Below are 20,433 nucleotides of genomic sequence, written 5' to 3'. Positions count from 1 at the left end.
TGATACTGTCTTTTATTTTCCTTGTGGATTTAAGTACTATAAATGTATTTCAGGTAGAGATTGCTACAACTAAATAAACATTCTCCAGGTTTTAATGGGAAGAATCCATGAAGGGCAAGGAAGGAAGATTGAAATACATTACTTTAACAATCTACCACGTCACTGTGGCTAACAAATCCTATTTGTCTATTGATGCGCTGATGTTTTTTCCTGATGATCTTGGGGCAAACGTCTTTTCCCTCCCACACATAACCAAGGAGAAGTCATGTATGCACACACAAAGTTACTGAATACAGGACTGACAGAAGCAAAATTTTGTGATCTTCTAGATGGCCTCCTAATGGAAGAGGAGGTTTGGGTAAAATCAATAATTGCTCAGATTGAAAATGGTTTTACTTTAGAGCATAAAGGATTCCATGAAAACCATGAAAAGGACTAGGGAATCTTCACAAAAAAGATTCAGCATCCTTTAAATAAATAGCATTTATAAGTAATTGTATAATAGAACAGAATTTTTAAATTCCCTTTCTCTCTCTCTCTCTCTCTCTCTCTCTCTCTCTCTCTCTCTCTCTCTCTCTCTCTCTCTCTCTCTCTCTCTCTCTCACACACACACACACACACACACACACACACACACACACACACACACACACGCTAATTTTTAATGTGTTTGTTTTGGAGTGCAGATGAAAGTTGAGAGAAGTTGGCTAGGATTTTAAGTGTCCCCCAGCTTGTAGTTAACTAAATTATTTTTCACAGCATCTCATTTCATCTCCATAGGAGAGGATCCAAACTAAGTATGGTAATTATCCAGGAAGAAAAAATGCTGAGGTAGTACGGGTGAATAGAGTCATATAACCATTCTGCATAATATACAAGCTTCACCTCTGCCAAACAGAAGTAGAGACATCACATAAAAGGAACCCAGCAAGTCATGGGACAATCAGAACAGTTGTCCTTATACAAAATTCAGAAGCTATTGTTTCTTCTCCACCCTCCGTATTAGTCACAAACCAAAGGCACCATCTGGTCAGCAAGATAAATGTCCCCCAACAAGAGTCCTTGGCTCCACTTATAAAAGGATCACACAAATAGTAATGACTTCATTCTTCTCAACTAAGAAGAGGTTGATGCATGGCTGTTCAGTAGTCCCAGAAAGCCTCTAAAAATTTCAGAACAGAATAACTACATATGGAAAAATCAACCAAAGATTAAAGAAGAAACTATTTGTAGAGGAAACTGATTGTTTGAATCCCTTTCCGATAACAGTTCTAGGGCAGAAACAATCATGGTCTCTTGGTTACATGCTCTTTGTCAGGAGTTGAATGAGAAGAATGCATTCCATGGTCTTTCCCCACTTTTCAGTGGCATTCACTAGCACCGTTATTTGTTATGCCCCCAATTTGACATTCTTTAACCAAAGCCCCGAAGACTTGGTTTTGCCAACCAGGAAAACAGAATGGGATGGAGCTCATCACATAGCTTATCTGATTGGTTGTTGTCATCAGGAGTGTTGGCGTTATTTTTTTTTACTGCTTCTATATTGGGATTGGGTTTTCTTTTTGTAAGCCACCCGAAGTCACTGAGACTAAGTGGGTAGTCCTATGAGTTAACAAAAATCAATACATTCTGCTGAACCTCCAGCAAGGGTTGGGAGTGGGGAACACCATTTTTAAATGATTCCACTTCTAACCAAGAGAGTAGTTCCAGTCAGTAGTTATGGGGAAAGCAGTCAAGGTTTTGGTTGTATCAATTTGTTGTGCCTCATAATTGGCTTCCTCCTTTTTTACTTTTTACTTCATAATCTATAAAGCAATAGCACTTAGACTTATATACTACTTCACAATGCTTTACGGTCCTCTCTAAGCAGTTTACAGAGTCAGCATATTGCCCTCAACAATCTGGGTCCTCATTTTACCCACCTCAGAAGGATGGAAGGCTGAGTTAGTCTTGAGCCTGATGAGGTTCAAACTGCCAAATTGCAGTCAGCGGGCAGTCAGCAGAAGTAGCCTGCAGTACTGCATTCTAACCACTGCACCACCAAGGCTCATATATAGTGCAATCAGTACTACATAATTTGTATTTATTGTATTGTATTGTATTTCCCTTTATTTGTATGCCGCCCTTTTCCCTGGGGGGACTCAGGGCGGCTCACAGTTCAAAAAAGGGGGGGGGGAGGACAAACAATTTCTAACATACAGACAATACATCATTTCATTAAAGTTGGGGTAGGCTGCTAAACCTGGAGCCCAGTCACTGGAACTGGGTGGTTGGGATATGGGATATGGTTTTCCAGACATTTCAGCTTTTCTCTGTGGTTTTTTCTGTCTTTTTTATCAACCGTGAGCCTGGTGAGATTTGAACTGCCAAATTGTAGGCAGCCAGCAGGCAGCAGAAGTAGCCTGCAGTACTACATTCTAACCATTGTACCACCATGGCTCATATTAGAAACAAGCTCAATTAAGCCCTAGCAAAATGGAAATATATTGGTCTATAAACAGTGGTGGGATTCAATTTTTTTTACTACCAGTTCTGTGGGCATGGCTCGGTGGGCATGACTGGTGGGGGGGGAGTGTCATGTGACTGAGTGGGTTTGGCCAACTCAATATCACTCACAGCAAGGTGGGGCGGCACCTTGATGTGAGTGACATTGAGTTGGTCACAGCCACTCAGTCACATGACCCACACCAAGTCACGGCCGCCAAGCCACGCCCACAGAACTCGCAGAAAAAATTCAGCCAAGTCTTCTAGCATTTAACATGGCTGCTTCTCTCCTCCTTCTCAGCCTCATACAAACAGGCACACATCTCACGGCACCAGAAGGACTCGCCCATGTGCCATCTCCTCACAGAAGGTCCCGGTGCTGTGGGATGTGTGCACACTCTGTGTGTATGACCAAGAAAGAGGAGAAAACGTGGCTGAACCTGTTTGCCTCCCTTTGCAGCAGAGCTATTCAGAAGGCAACTCCTGTGGCCTGCCCCTTTATGGTTCCCCCTCCCTCCCCCACATTGAAGTATCTTAAAGGGACAGACTGCAGTGGCTGCCTTCTGAGCAGCTCCAATGTGGCACTATCCCTCCGGCGCAGTAGGCCATTCTTCTGGCTGGGTCTGGCCGTAAACTCACCAGCAGGCAATGGTGTATGTGTGCATGGCCAGTGCAAAGAACAAGGAGGTGATGGTGTTAACAGCAGCAACGGGACTTCAGGCCTTTTTTCAGCCTGTACTTTTCAGTAGTTTTTGGTGCAGGAAGCCTGCAGCCACCACCTCTTGTTTAGCACAAGAAGCCTCCAGCCGCCACCTCTTTGCTAGCTGGAACCGAGCAGGCAGTGGCAACTGGAGGCTTCTCATGCTGAAAAAGAGGTGGCAGCTGCAGGCTTCTTGCACTGAAAATGACCAAAAACTGCAGGCTGAAAAAGAGGCCTGAATTCCTTTTTGCCACCGTCACCACCCTGTTCTTCATGCTGGCCATCCACACATATCCCATTGCCTGCTGATGCCACTTGCAGCCAGACCCTGCCAGGAGAATGGCCTGCTGTGCATGGCAGTGAAGCTGCTCGGTAGGCAGCTTTAAGGTACTTCAGTGGTGGGGGGAGGGAGAGACCATAAAAGGACAGGCCACAGAAGTTGCCTTCTGAGCAGCTCTGCTGCGAAGGGAGGCAGAAAAGTTCAGGCAAGTCTTCTCCTCCTCCTCGGGCATACACACAGAGCGTTCACACTTCTCACAGCACTAGGACCTTCTGCAAGGAGATTGCACATGGGCAAGTCCCTGCGGCAGCTGTAGGCTTCTAGCACTGAAAACTATGTGGAAGGCAAGCGGGAGGCATGCGGACAGAGGCCCCAGGGAAAGCCAAAGCCATGGACTGGCACGTCCCCTGATTTGAGGCGGAGGGCGAGCAGGCAGCATGTATACTGAATGGGTTTATCTGACTTATCCTATCCTGTTAAATTTATATTCTGGGATTTTTCCAATTCATGTTTTTTAATTGTGTTATACCTTTTCTCACCCAGCAGTTTCAAATAACCCAGGGAAGAGTATTTTGAGCTCTGAAGTTCCCTGACAGAGAATCATAACTTCAAGTCCTATTTATGGACCATCTGATCCTTCCCCCCTACTCACTGAGGAGCTTTCTCATCCTCAACACCAGAGGTGGGTTACTACCAGTTTGCACCTATTCAGTAGAACCGGTTCATCAAATCTACCGAACCAGTTAGAAGAGGTTCCACCAGTGGACCCGGAAAGCAGGCCACACCTACAGAAGAAGTTCCAAAAAATTTTGAAACCCACCACTGCTCAACATGTATTCTTTCATTTCATTTACACCCCACCTTTCTAACTAATAGTTACTGTGGCTAACAACATTTTAAAACAAAACAAAGTACATATTGTGAAATGGAAATGGAAATTAAATTAACTTTAAAATTCTAAAATTAACATTTCTATCAATTGATGACTTGCCAGCCTCTGCCTGAATGACAGTCTTTCTTCCCCCCCCCCCTTTTCTATTCTTCTTCCCCTGTTCTGAGAGTGTTCATTTCTTTTACAACCCACACATAGTTTAGGATTGGTGAAACATTGGGAAGAATCACCCTCCTGGAACCATAAAGTTCAGTATCCTTAAGGCACAAATGAAAACGATATGTGTGGAATAAAGGATTTCATTCAAGCAGAGCTAAAAATGAGCCTGCTTCAAAAGTTTCAGGATTATATTTCAGAAGTATCTCAAATTGACTCCATGATGATCTTCAATGATGTCCACAGTCTTGTCATTTTGAGCTACTTTTTAAAGGAACCCATTGATAGATATCACATTAATGCATTTTTCTTTGGCTGCCCTAAATGCAAATAGTATACAAACATTCCTCAATTAATGACCATTTAGTAACTATTCAAAGCTCTGGAAAAAGTGACCTGTGACCAGTTCTCACACTTACAGCCATCTCAGCATCCTGGCAGCCACATAATTGCAATCCCGGCACAAGGCAACAAGCACATATTTATGATGTTGGCAGTGTCTTGCATCACATGCTCACCATTTACTTCCCAGCTGGATTCCAACAAGCAAATTTAATGAGGAAGCCACTAGGGAAACTTGCAAGTTATTGTTATATGATGTCTTTCTTAATGACAGCACCACTTAGTGACACATTTTCTGGTGCCAGTTGTGATCCTAATTTGAGGCTACTTGTAGCATTTCATACTGATATAGCTGACTAGATAGATGAAAGTAATATGATGGCAGATAAACAATTATTAAATAATCTCACAATGGAGCAATAGGCAGCTATTTAAGCAGTTCATCCTCATCAATCACAATGTTAATTCAATTTAGTAATTGTATCTCAGGCTCCAAAGTTTGTACTTTCTATCCTCTGTGATCCAGTGGGAGCAAGACAGTTTTGCGTGTGAATGGAAGCATTTATAAAAATATGTTCTGTAATACCTATTATGCTAAATCTAATATTAATTCAGCTTCAGTATTTTTAATATGCTCTTAGTTGTCTTTTCATACTTTTATAAGGAAGATGTTTGTGTTCTGAAGGGAGAATAGAGCTTCCTGAGGGACACAAATGTTCACCATAATCTGTAGATTAACTCATGAAACTCAGGTTGTACATTTGTAAAACGTCCTAAGTCTTTTGCTTAAGCAGGTGGTTGGACTAGAAGACCTCCAAGGTCCATTCCAGCCCTATGATTCTATGATTCATTAAGCAGGATATGCCAGAGTTGGATTTCAATCTCTCTGCTTCAAAAGTATGTGCCATATCATCAAAAAATTGTCTCTCTCCCCAAATATATTTCCTTATTTTTGTTTTATTAAATCAAGTTTGTTTGGTTCTCTTTGTAGAAAAGTAAAGTTCCTTGATAAGAGATACTTTGTGTTGTCACACGTAGGCTAGTTATTAATCATATAGCAACTATGGAAAAGTTGTTTCAGTTTTGTTTTAAATAAGACAAATGTATGTTTGTAAACCTGTAAACCTGTTGGACAAACATTTGTATAACACATTTTCTTTAGTGTACACCAAAAATCAAAGAAATAAAAGCAGCTCTTTTAAGATGAAATCACTTCAGCTCTTTAAGTGTTGAGTTTAAATGTGAAATGTTAATTTTCCATGTTTTATTCATTTCCCAGAACTTAATATGCATGTCATAATTAGTCAGAGAACTGAATAGCTATAAAAACATGAATAAACCATTAAGTGATTATTATGTTACCTTGTTCATTAAAATAGTAAGCTTAAACAGCTAACCTATGAAGAAATAAACGTTGAAGACTCTGAACTTTCTGTTTCTACAAAAGAGCAGTTGCAAAATTCACATGACTGTTCAATGAGATCCAAAATCAGAAATCTTTTAAGAGTTCTGAAATCCACTGAATCGTTTGTGGACCTTCAAAACCTCCTGGGATTGTGGGTGGGGGAGAGAGAAAGTGGGATAAATAGGAAGCAGTGCAGAGATGCTCCACGAATTCCAGTTTAACCAGGATTGATTCCCTGGGTTGTTTACAAGATTTGTAGATCCTTGTAATTTTTCCAACATGTATAAGGCAGAGAGCAGAGGTGCAAATGGCAAGAATCATTTGTATTTCCTCTTTCTTTGTCAGAAGATCAGCTATTCTGCAAAGTGCCCAGCTGATTCAGAGCTGGCGCTAGCAATAGTGGTTGATTTTTTTTTCCTGTTTTATTTCTTTGAATGACTTTGAAATTTATTTATTTATTTACTGTGTCAAATATGTACGAGTTAACAGGTATAAGTATAAACATGGACATGAACACAGGAAATGGGTACAAATAAATGAAGACAATAGGAAAGGGATGGTAAGCACGCTGATGCACTTATACACGCCCCCTTACAGACCTCTTAGGAAAGGGGTGAGGTTCACGTTAAACAGTTTTAGGTTAAACTCATGTGGGTTTGAGGATGTAACAACAGAGTCGGGTATATATTCCAGGCATTGACCACTCTGTTGCTGCAATCAACGTATTTTCTGCAATCGAGTTTGGAGCGATTTACCTTGAGTTTGTATCTATTCTTTGCCCATGTATTATTGCAGTTGAAACTGAAGTAGTCATTGACATGTAGGATGTTGTAGCAGACAATTTTGTGTGCTACGCTTAGGTCAGACCTTAATCGGCGTAGTTCCAGGTTGTCCAAGCCCAACATTTCAAGCCTGGTGGCATAAGATATTCTATTGTGAGTAGAGGAGTAGAATACTCTTCCCATGAAATACCAGAGGTGGGATGACTTACTTCAAATGCTTGCAGTAAGGAAAAAACAAAAATTCCTCAACCCAGAACAGACTTCTTGCAAGGTTCAACATTGAAAAGAAACAGCTGATGTGTTTCATTCTGAATAAATCAGTGCAGAGTCATAAAAATAAAATTCAATTGTCAAAATCATCTGAGCAAATGTCATCTGATTCTCTGTATCTGGAGCTGGTTTTGTAGTGTATTACAGAAGCACTCTTGATCCAGTATTGTGAGTTCCTTTCTAGGCAGAATTTTATTAAATTACTTACTTGGCTTATAAGCAGAGGTGGTATTCAGCCGGTTCCGACCAGTTTGCCCAAACAGGTAGTGGAAATCACGGGTAGGCCCTCCCTCCCTCCCACCCTCCCACCCACCTGCTCTGGCTCTATGCTGTCCTATTTGGGCACATTTTTGAGGCCAAGCACATGCACGGAAGCCATGCACATGAGCAAAGTGCATGCGCAAAAGGGCGCGCGAGGGGCAAACAAAATGTGAAACCCACCACTGCTTATATGGCTGCCTATACAAACCATAGTTAAATCAAAAGTTACCCCTCCCCTGAGGTGCTAGATCAATCTTCCTTGCAGGTCAACCCCACCCTTGCCCAATGCTTGGGGGAACAGCCAGATCTTCACATCCTTAGGGAAGGATAAAAGGTTAGGAATTCCTAATCCCTTCTTGAGAATTTTGTCAAGGTTGCAGCCAAGCCAGAATGAATATCTGTGACGATGCCAGAATCTGATGGGATTCTAAACTAGTTAGGAGAAAATAGAAGATTGGGCCGTGTGCATCCAGCCCCATATTATTCCAGCAGAGGTGCTCAAATTGCTATCAAGAAGAAGCCAGTTGGAAGCAGGTAAGTTTTGAAGTGATATTAGAGTGATAAAGAAATGCAATATATTTCTTACATTTTAACCCAAATTCTCTGAATGAAATAACAAGTAAATTAAAAGCATAAACTACAGCTTTATAGAAGAATGATTTAAGAATAGCACAGGATGAAACTATGATACCAGCCACAGCCAAAAACAAAATACAGAATAAAAATTCATAGGATGTTTGTCATTTCCACATTAGCAAGATACAATTTCTTTTACAGTGTAGTCATCCAGCTACCATTGTGCTAAAGCCACAGTAATATAGAGAGAGTTTATATCAATAGTAATAGCAATATGGAGGGATTTCAAATAAGTTCAATAAAGCTGATATAAACTAAAAAAAATGCTATAAATTAATGCAAGAATAACTTTTATTTCTAGTTCTCTGTTCCTTCTTATTACCTTTCTCAGAGTTTCAATTTGTTAAAACATGGTGCCTGGAACTTAGCATGATATTTGAAGTGGAGTCCAACTATGTAGACTAACTACTTGGCCTGATTTGAAAACTATATAATTCTGTTGATGCAGTCTAAAATTACACTGAGCAGCCTTTTATGGTACCCCCATTATCTCTGTATTTGATCTCCATTTCCTTAGCAAATAACTTTGTTAAATTTCATTCTGTTATTTTCAGTCCATTTCACAAACCTTTCCTCATCATTTTGAAATTGATTTCTGTCTTCTAGGATATGTGTTCCCACTCAGTTTCAGGTCACCTACATACCTTTAAATAGCCCTTGCTACTCTTCATTCAAAACATTAATAAAAATATTAAACAGTAAGCAATATATGATTAATACCAGTTTGAAGAAGAATCAGTGATCGAGTTTTGTACCCAATTGTCATTCCACCCACCCTATACTTTTGCTAAATGCATTGCTGAAATCAAACCATTTCATCTTGCATTCCCACACTCCTGTGGGGAGCAGGATCAATGATTCATCCCTTTTTAGAAGGCACCCTCAGAACATCTTACATCGGAATGTTCCCAAATCATGACATTTTCTGTTTCTTAGCAAGCTAAACTAACTAGCCCTTATTTGGGGGGAGGCTGAAGGCTTCCAATCTATTAAGTACAGAAGAGAAAGGATATTTATAATCTGTGTAGCTGACAACATGAAAAAGCATATACAAGTTAGTTTTAGGAATAAAACTGACACCCCGGGCATTCGTTGTGCTGATACATTATTGAGAATGACTGTATTAAAAACAACAGCCTGAAAAAAAATGTATCTTGAAAAGATTTCACTTTGGGACTCAGCTGATTGATATATATTTTGGAGACCTTTTTGGAAGATAATAAAGGCTCTTGTGAATTCTCTACTATTACATATTGTAATTATGCTATTACCTGGCCAGGAAATGCAAGTATTTTGCAGTTCCAGTGAGACACACATTTCTAGCATTGTACATAAGTTGTATTCCTATCAGACTAGAATAATTGAGGTTCTGAACCCATTTTTCAAATGTAGAAACTGAAAAATAAAGCTAACTCATATCAGTAGACTAAGCAAGACAAATGTGCCCCATTGTTTTATGTCTGTTGGCAGAGTATTGAAGAACTGAGGAGGCGACTAGTTGCAGCAGAAATATTTATTAACTCTAACACAATTAGAACAGAACAAACGAACAACTGCCGTCTGACAGCTATGGTAGCTGTCAGACGGGGAACCAATAGGGGAACTGTATTTTTCCCGCCAGCCGGCAGGCTCATCACAACCAATTAGGGCTCTCCCTGTATTTCTTGGCAGCCACCAGTCGTAGCTCCGAGGACACAACACTCCTTCTCCTCGGACTGTGCATGTGTAATCTTGCAGATAGGCCGGTCTTCGGCCCATGCGCTGAGATCATCTTAATACAGGTGTGTCCATCGCCGGAGGAGAAGTGCTATCTCTATTAGGAGGATGAATAGGAAGAGCGGCATTGACAGGAGGCCCATCCCCCAATGCTGAGCCGGTGACAAATGGTAAATCCTCCACCGAGATCGCAACAGGAACCACTCTTTTGGCTTCAACAAATAAGGGAACATCTTGCCGGCAGGTGGTGTCAGGGCTGTCGACGGAGGCCGGTCTGGTCTGCAGCCTTAGGGTCTCCTCCGTGGTGCAGGGATGCAGTTGATTAACATGGCAGCACCAATGTCTCCCATCAGTAAGTTGGACCCTGTAGGAACAGGCCCGGTTATCTGGATAATCCAGCCTGGCAGCCACTTGGGCTCACCCGCAAAATTCTGAGTGAATACCCCCTCCCCCACAGAAAATGCCCTGGGGAGGTCTAAGTGGAGGTAGCTATAAGAAGAGTAGGAAGGATGGAGTCTGTCTAATGTGGTTCGTAGCCGGCGGCCCATTAGAATCTCAGCAGGACTTTTCCCGGAGGTCGGGCAAGGCGTGGTATGTTGAACCCTAAGTTAGGTTGCAATCCTGATGGACGAGGGCAGTGGTCCCATGCGAATCCAAGACCCTGGAGTGGACAGGGTCCTTCAGCGAGAATTGGGCAATGTTGATAGCAGACAACGGTAGATTGAGCTCATCAATTAAAAAGACAGAATTTGAGGGGGAAGGGTCAGAGACTAAAATGGGCAATGGGCATGGCTTAGGGCATCCGCATGCCCCATGTGTTTCCCAGGTCTATGGATCAATTTATAAAAGTATGCGGCCAGAAATTCAGCCCAACGAGACATACATGGGGAAATGATCGGCAGCATGGGTAGATTCCCGGCCAAAATTCCTAGCAGTGGCTTATGGTCCATCAGCAAATGGAAAGGACGGCCATACAGGTAATGATGAAAACATTTTACTCCCGCCATGGCTGCTAGGGCCTCTTTATCAAGCTGACTATAATTTTGTCCAGCCTTTGATAAAGTGCGGGCGTAAAAGGCTATGGGAGCTTCCATGCCATTGGGGTAGGAGTGGCTCAACACAGCTCCATCCCCAAAGAGGGAGGCATCACAAGTTAGAATCAGGGGAAATTTCTCATTATATTGAACAAGGATATGAGCTGAAGTTAATAATTTCTTCTTTTTTTTTTTTTATTAAATGTTTTTTTAGTTTTAGTTTAAAGCTGGTACAACATCTTTCTTAATATATCAATCAATTACAGATAATACAGACAAAAACAAAAACAACAATCAGAAAAACAAAACAAAACACAGGTATCTATTATGAAAAAATAGGAAGTATATCAACTGGTTACAACATGTTCTGGTGCTTCTCTTCGATTGACTTCCATTGATTCAAATATCTTAACTCGAATATTTGCCATATCAACATCATTATACCTCCGGTTTCAATTATTATAATTATTTAAACATCCTTCATCCTTAGTTATGCTAAGGAATTAGTCCATAACACATGCTGGCAGTTCATTTACTTATTTGTAAAATCCTCTATTATCATCAAATCCTCATATTCTATTTTAACTAGACATCCATAATATTCAATTATATCATATATCCTAACATTTTCCCAATATTGATTAACATTTAATTATATGGATTTTATTTAATTTTTTAATAGTGCTAATTATTATAGTTAATACTCTTTATGTATACCCTAAAGGTATTTTCTCATATCCAATTGTTAGTTATCATATCGACTCCACATTATATACATTACTATTAATATCAATTATTATTCAGCAATATCTGTTACACAAAAAAGCAATTAGATTTAGCTAATTTTCAGTTATATTCATCAATCTATCAAGCAATTCCAAATTATATATATTGCTATCTATATCAATCATTATTCAGCTATATCTATTACAAATTGAAGTGATCCAATCTAGATTCTATTTTAGCTAAACATCCATAATATTCAATTATATCATATACCATAACATTTTCCCAGTATTAATTAACATTGGATTGTATGGATTCTATTTAGTTTTTTAATAGTGCTAATTATTATAGTTAATACTCTTTATGTGTAATCTAAAAGTATTTTCTCATATCCCATTGTTAATTATCATGTCAACTCCACATTATATACATTGCTATCAATATCAATTATTATTCAACAATATTTGTTACACAGAAAAGCAATTAGGTTTAACTAGTTTTCAATTGTATTCAACAATCTATCAGCCAGTTCCAGATTATATATATTGCTATCCATATCAGTCATTATTCAGCTATATCTATTACCAATTAAAGTAATTCGATCTAGCTAATTTTAGTTTTTATTGTCCCATCTTCAGCCTGTGTCCCTCCAGCCACAAGGTTTTCTCCGTCCAGTAGCCATTCGTTGGATAAATTTACCAAATGTTTCCATAAGCAAGTCCAAACAAAAGTATTTCGGCACCTTTAGATTCTGAATGTCAGTGATGAAGTAATAAAGTTGTTCTTGGTTTATAAAGCTTCCCAATTTAACTTTAATTCTCAAGGGTGGATTCTCCATTCCTTCTGCACACTGTCCCTTTAAATGAGCCATCTTTATGGCTTCCCCCTTCTTCTCTTCCTCTGAGATAGACCAGACACCATTTCTCACATTTTCCGTTTGTGTTTCAGGAACATTTAAGCATTCAACGTTCTCAGTTTTAGCTTCATATTTTAGAATAAATTGATCCATTTTTCTTTCCAATCTTTGGTAAGAATGAAAAAGATCTCTACACGCAGAGAAAAGAGTCTGAAATAAAGTCTTGGAAGTATCTTGGGACGCCATGATGTGTCGTAGTTAAAATAAAGGTTCTCTTTTTTTTTCCCAGAGGCTTCAAAGCGCTTTTTAACTTTTTTTTTTTTTTTAACCTCTTACCGGCTGTCAATCTTATCTAGTTGTAAACAAAGCTGGATAGTAAAGTAATAAAAATGTCGAATCGTAACGGGCTAGTTAGTAGGAAATAAGTTTTACGATCCACTTAGGGAGATTCAGAGGGGGGGGGAATATCGCGGAGTTTCTTGAAGCATTTAAGAGGTAGAGTAACCACCAGTCATAAAACCATTAGAAAAGCTAATTCGCCGCTGATCTTCTGTTGTTTGGTTTTCAATTAGCTTAATTTTTAACAGGAACAATCTCTCTTGGATAATAAAATCAGCTTACCAGATGATATCACTTCTTCCATTCTTAGGGGCGACCTGCAGTTTCAGTTAGCACACAGCTAATCCAAAAAGGAATTGGCACGGGGAGTTAATACCCTCCCCCAGAGATTTGCGATTATCTCTGGGGTCCTGGGTCCCTCCCCACCTCCACTGTCGTCTCCGGGACAGCTGGAGTTCAAGGAACCCGTCCAAAAAATCCTTTGGTATAGAGGAATTTCAGGAGTAGCCTAAAACTCCATCTTCTCACTGCTAAGCCCCCTGAAGTTAATAATTTCTTGACAGCCGTGAGCACATGTGCTTTGTGGCTGGTCCAGGCCCAATCAGCGGATGAGATAGCAACCAATGTAGCAGTTCTGCCACCCATGCTTTGTGAGGAATAAAATGGAGTGATAGTTTAAAAGGCCCAAGAAAGCCTGCAATTCGGTTGTATTGGAGGGCACCGGAGATGAGGTGATAGCCTCCACCTTCGCTGGAGTGAATTCCATGTTGATTGATCAAAAACCCTAGAAATTCCACCAAGGGCATCCCTAAGTGGCATTTAGAACACTTAAGTCTGAGCCCCGAGTCACGGAAACGGAGCAAAACCACTCTGTTTTTCAACGAGCCCTAATTGGCCATCAGTGGCAATCAGGACATCGTCGAAATAAGGAATGACACTGGGAATGCCATGGAGCAGGTGCTCCATCAAGCTTTGGAAAAGGCCTGGGGGCTCCACTAACCCCAAACTGCAGACACCGACATTTAAAAGTGCCATGGTGAGTGACAATAGTCTGCACAGCTGTGGTTTCATCGTCAACTGGCAATTGCTGGTAGGCTTGTGATCCAGCTTGGCAAACACCTTACCCTGGCCCAGGGAATGCAAGAAGTGTTGCATGACTGGAACAGGGTAAAGGTGAGCCTGTAAAGCCCTATTCAAAGTTGATTTATTGTCCGCGCAGATTCTTATTATGCCATCGGACTTAAGGAGAATCACAATAGGGGTCTCTCAGTTAGAGTGGTCTAAAGGCTCTAAAACCCCTTGCGCTAGTAGTTTATCTAGTTCTGCATCGACTTTCTCCCTTAAAGCAAGCGGAACTCTACGCACTTTAAGGCAAACAGATGCCACCTGTGGGCCAAGGTTGAGAGAAATAGCCGTGCCCTTGTATGTCCATAGGGGTGGATCTTTCCTGCAGCAAAGAGTCAAATTCATTCCCCAGTAGGATTGAATGAACACCAGAAATGGAGAGCCTTAAAGCTCAGAACCAATCAAGTCCCAGTAGGGAAGCTAGAGGCTTTTGTACTACAATGAGGAGCAGATGCCCTCTGAAATGGCCATACTGAACAAGGAACTGGCTGCAGCCTAAAATGGGAATAGAGTTGCCCAGATAGTCTCTCAAACAGCAGTGGGTAGGCAACAGTTGCTGGTGTTGGAGACATGGTAGAAGGCGATGGAAAGTGTCCCAGGACATAATATATTTTGCCGAGCCACTATCAAGTTCCATGGTGCAGGGCTTGCCCTCCAAAGAGAGCTTGAGGTGAATCTTACCGCGACCACCCAGTGGGGTAGAGGCAGAGTCAATAGCCCATTCAGAGCGGTCCTCCTCATGGTTTCCAATGGCAAAACAGCTCTGCTGTCTGCCACTGGTTTTGAAGTTACCACGGTGGTTAGAAACACTGGAACTGGTGGAACGGTTGTCAGGTGCTCCGGCATGGCAGACACATGCTATGTGCCCTTCTTTCCACACTGGTGGCAGATGGCCAATTTAAATCTACAGGTAGATTGTAGGTGTTTTCCACCTCAACTCAAACACCCTTTCCTGTCCTTTTGTGAGTCGGCATCTCTATTTTTAAGTAGCCTGAGTCGGTCAATGGCGAGGTCCACCTCAGAATCAAGGTCTTCATTCCCATCCTGGTGGTGGACCGAGGAAGCCAGTGAGGGAATATTAGCGGCCATTTGGTAACAGTGAATTTCTGAGGTAGATTTCTTGGCCATCTCGGTGGCTCGCGCCTCATCCACAGCAATTTTCAAGGTGAGCTCCGACCTAGCCAGAAGCCTCCGCTGCAGACGCATATCTTTGAGGCTGTAAATAAATTGTTTGAGAAGCACCTCATCCAACTCCCCAAATTCACAATGGATAGCACCAGCTCTGAGAGAGGCAATGTAACAGCTGATAGATTCCCCCCCAGCCTGGGTACATTTTCAGAACAATTGTCTGCAAGTGAAATGGGAGGGAGTAGGGGCATAGTGCGCCTTCAATTTAGTCAGTAATAAGTCCCAAGGTATCGTGTGAAACGGAGTCGGGGCAGCTAGAGCCCGAGCCGTCGCAAACATTTCGGGACCACAGTAACTGAGGAAAAGAGAGAGACCAGTTATATCATGAGCCTAAAGAAAACACTCAAAATGCTCAAGAAGTGTGTCCCAGGATTCTGCCTCAGTGCGGAATTCTCCAAATATATTTGTAGTGGCCATAGAAAAATCTGTGGCTTCAATGAAGACACCTTCGTCCCCAGGTTTATGTCTGTTGGCAGAGTACTGAATAACTGAAGAGGCGACTAGTTGCAGCAGAACTATTTATTAACTCTAACACAATTAGAACAGAACGAACAAAACAACCACCATCTGACAGCTTTTATATGGTAGCTGTCAGACGGGGAACCAATAGGGGAATTGTATTTGTGTCACAGCCAATTAGAGCTCTCCCTGTATTTCTTGGCAGCCGCCGGTCGTATCTCCGTATCACAACACATTGCATCAAACACAACCCACAATGCTAGGAAGAACTCAAAGAACTCATCAGCCATAATCACGTTTGAGGCATTTCAGAAAGGGTTTTGTATATGGGAAGATGTTCAGGTAAGTATCAACTTACTACCACTCATTTAGTGATTATTCAAAGTTACAACAGCTTGGCAACTGTACATGTTTATTATAATTGTAGTGTCCCGGGGTCATGTGATCACCTTTTGTGACCTTCTGATGAGTGAATTCAATGAGGAAGTCAAATTCACTTAACAACTGTGCTACTAGCTGTTATTCATTTAACAGCAAGGAATGGCTGAGGTCAGGTCAGCTTCAGGATTGAAAACAACAGTATGTCCACAGAGCCTCTTCTGATGCCTGCTGATTTCATGGCAGAAGGGACATTACTGTTTGGGATGACAGAGAGAGAACTAACCATAGGCATGTACAAATAGAAATAATGACATAAAAATAATAGCATATTCCCGGGGATGTGATAATGCAAATTCTGCCCTTATGTACTTGCATTCTAACATCAGATACAAGTATTGTTTGTTTGTGTTATAATATCCTAATGCAAACATCATTATCTCTCCACTATGTTCCCCCAAATCACTAGTTCGTGTGGCCACATAATTTCCCATGAATCTGAGAACATTAATATATCTGGAAGCAAATAGAATAGAATAGAATAGAATAGAATAGAATGGAATGGAATGGAATGGAATGGAATGGAATGGAATAGAATAGAATAGAATAGAATAGAATAGAATAGAATAGAATAGAATAGAATAGAATAGAATAGAATAGAATAGAATAGAATAGAATAGAATAGAATAGAATAGAATAGACAGAATATTCTATTCTATTCTATTCTATTGGAGGTCTTCTAGTCCAACCCCCTGCTTAGACAGGAAACCCTACACCACTTCAGACAAATGGTTCAACATCTTCTTAAAAACTTCCAGTGTTGGAGAATTCACAACTTCTGGAAGCAAGTTGTTCCACTGATTCTAACTAAGTTGTTCTCACTGTCAGGAAATTTCTCCTCAGTTCTAAGTTGCTTCTCTCCTTGATTAGTTTCTACCCATTGCTTCTTGTTCTACCCTCAGGGACTTTGGAAAATAGCTTGACTCCTTTTTCTTTGTAGCATCTCCTAAGATATTGGAACACTGCTATCATGTCTCCCCTAGTCCTTCTTTTCATTAAACTAGACATACCCATTTCCTGCAAGATATGTTTTAGCCGCCAGTCCCCTAATTATCTTTGTTGCTCTTCTCTGTGCTCTTTGTAGAGTCTCAACATCTTTTTTACATCGTGGCGACCAAAACTGAATGCAGAAACTGTGGCCTTATCATTTGAACAAGTAGTTTCCTGTTCAAACTAGTATTATGTATTATGTTCAAACTAGTGTTATATATTCTTTTACAGTTACATAAAAGTAAAGGGAAGATTTTAAGTTTGTACAAGATATCTCTAACCCTTGCAGTTGTGTCTTGGGAAATAACTCTACTTTTTTGGATGTAAATCTAGAGATTAAATATGTTATTCATCTTATTTGTATAAGCAGCTGGGGAATAGACATTAACTGCCCTAAGTCTCCCATATGCTCATTGACTGTCCTACATGGAAGCTGAAATCTAATACATCTGGATAACATCTGGTTGCAGAACACTGGTTTAGATGAAATCAAACACATGTTCATCAGTTAGAAACTCTACTCCAAGCTTCGTTTTTTGTCAGTATAATATTTAAATCTGCTGTATATATGCAATTTATACATCAAAGTTTTCTGCCAGAAGAAAGCAATGCTAGGAACATCTAAGATACTATGAAGAACCTTAAAACTCCTAAACCTCTGATAGAGGACTCATATCACCCATAAGGATGAGAGGAGAATTTGATGGGGGAGGAAGAGAGAGAGGCAGAGAGAGACAGAGAGAGACAGAGACAGAGACAGAGACAGAGACAGAGAGAGATTAGTCATATAAATGATGATGGTTACCTTCAAACCCATATATACTTCCCTGATGTCATATGGAAAAATATTTTGAGCAATGCCAAATCTGCACCAGCAAAATAGAATAAAGCATTAAGAATTCATCATCCTATACCTGGATTTCTTAGTTCAACCTGGCCACATTTTAACTAATCAGGACTCCAGCTCTGGAAGGAATCCTTAAAGCGCTTTGTCTGTTACATTTGTGACATCCCCCTTTTTTTGGTAGAGCACCACAGTGCTCACCAAACTCCTGAGAAGTTAAACTCTGTTCAGAGGCTTGAATAGATGAAGCCCAGCTTTTCTTTCTTTAAAGCACCTCTCCCATGTAAACTCATGTATGGGATTGCAAACCTGATGATTACCAAACTGTCCTGTCAGAATTCCAACAAAGGGAATGAAGAAGATTTGTAGGCTTAACCCCAAGCATTAAACAGACCAGGGTTCTTAACTTGGCAAAGCAAAAGCTGACCTTCACTTAAATCACCTCTGACCCTTCTATAGAATTGGGAAGAAGAGAGGAAGAGAAGGAAGAGAAGAAAAGCAGCAAGAGACTCTCTAAGTATTCAAACGCCAGGCCTAAGTAAAACTAGTTTATTATCAGCACTGACTGTATTGATTTGATTTGGAATTTTCTATGAGTGGTTGTAACCCTGTTTTCCTTCAATTTCTCTTTTCCCTTACATTTAAAAAATTGTATTCACCTGTTTAAAAAGAAAGTTTCTCATCAAAACCTTCCTGTTAGGCATGCCTCCTTCAATATCCAAGAAAGAAAAACCTCAACTCCATTTGAATAGAGATACAGTACTTTTACTAGATATGAATTGAAAGCAGCAAAAAGGAAAGCAAGATCTGAGCATAAAAAGGGGCAAACATTTTTATAGTTCACACATAAGCGCAGAGAGCCATCTTTTTTCTCTGGAAATAAGACCGGTGCGGCCACCTGTGGCCTAGTTGGTTGGCTGAACCCCCTCTTTAAGTTTTTATCAATGAAGTTGCATAATTCCTCCAGTTCACATGGGGTCGTCGAGTAAATCTGTGGTTTAGGGAGTTTCTCTCCTGGGAGGATCTCTATGCTGCAATCTGTGGTGCGGTGGGGGGTTGGGAGCTTGTCGGAAGCCCTTTCGCTGAACGCCTCTTTGAGGTCCCAATATTCTTTTGGAATTCTTTCCTCTCCCACAATTTTCTCACATGTGACAACTGCTAAGTCCATTGCAGCTCTGGCTAGGTGGGAGGTCTTTCCCCTCCCCCTCTGTCGGCTTAGCAGAATGGATGCATAGCCACCCTTTCCGCCAGTTCATGCGAGTGTTCCATTTCCGCAGCCAAGGTAATCCCAGTATGAGGGGCCGTCCCATCCCTGGAGCTACAATGAAACTCAGGGATTCTTGGTGGTCCCCCATCCACATCTTCACTGGTTCGGTTACAAAATGGGCTGCCCTCCCCCCAAGCAACTGACCCATCCAACTGGCAAAAGGCAATGGGTACTTTCATAGTTCTCAGTCTTAAACCCATTTTCTCCATCACCTCCGGGCTGATTACACATCAGGTGCATCCAGAGTCTAAAAGGGCCAGCATCTTCCCCTGGGCTCCAGTTGAGGGTACTTTTAATTCCACTGGGATGGTTATGGGGCCCAATTGGGGACTTACCAAGTGGTTGTCATCTGAGTCAGTTACACTATCTGCTGCAGAAAAGGGGGTTTCTTTTCCTCCTGGTCTGGAACATCAGCAACTTCCATGTCTTCCAAGGCAGTTTCACAGCGTCTCCCTAGCTGCCAGCCAGGTTTCTTCCCACCACCCAGGATCAGTTTTGGGCCATGTCTAACGTAGCAATTGGGTCCCTGATGCCCCTCCTTTCCTGCTCTTGGAGCCTCCTTGGACCACCCCCGCATATGCACAGACAGTCTGTGAAATGCCTGAGTGTACTCAGCCACAGCCCTCCCTCCCTGGGTTAAGGATTTCATCCTGCTTCTGGGCTTTCGATTTGGGAGGGGGTCATCAAATGAACAGGGTAAACCTTTACCTTTATCATTATCAACTTAATATGACACATTCACAAACTTAACATTCATTGGAGTGTATGGTAACTCAGTTCAAGTAGCTTGCTCTGGACTGTAGTCATTACAGCTCAGTCTGCATGGTAAGTATTGCTCTTTATTTCCATGGGGAAAATTGAGATTCAGAGGGGGAAAATTCAGCTGAGCCTTAGATGCTGCTTCTAAGAGTATTTTAAAGCAAACCTTTGGGCTCAGACTTCATATTATGTGAAATTCCAGTTCAGGGGTAAGATAATATTTTCAACAGAGCTTTAGGCAATGATCTAATGATTTTTCTCATACTGTAACCCTATGATTAATGTTCAGTCTACATCCTGGTGCAAAATTACATTAGACTAAGCAACACTAATTGAGCACCTCATTAAGGACCAGCTAAAAAAGCTGTGAAATTGCAAAGCTCTCCAACTTGTCATTGGTGGCTGGTTTTTTGAATGATACTTTGGCTGAATATTCAGACGGGCAGGCTTGCTGAGATTCTAACCGTTCTCACAGCAAATTTAG

The sequence above is a fragment of the Thamnophis sirtalis genome, unplaced genomic scaffold, assembly GCF_051295495.1.
Source record: "Thamnophis sirtalis isolate CommonGarterSnake01/CBP01778 unplaced genomic scaffold, rThaSir2_p1.2 scaffold_3, whole genome shotgun sequence".
NCBI classification, from domain to species: domain Eukaryota; kingdom Metazoa; phylum Chordata; class Lepidosauria; order Squamata; family Natricidae; genus Thamnophis; species Thamnophis sirtalis.
This window is presented reverse-complemented; position numbering follows the sequence as displayed.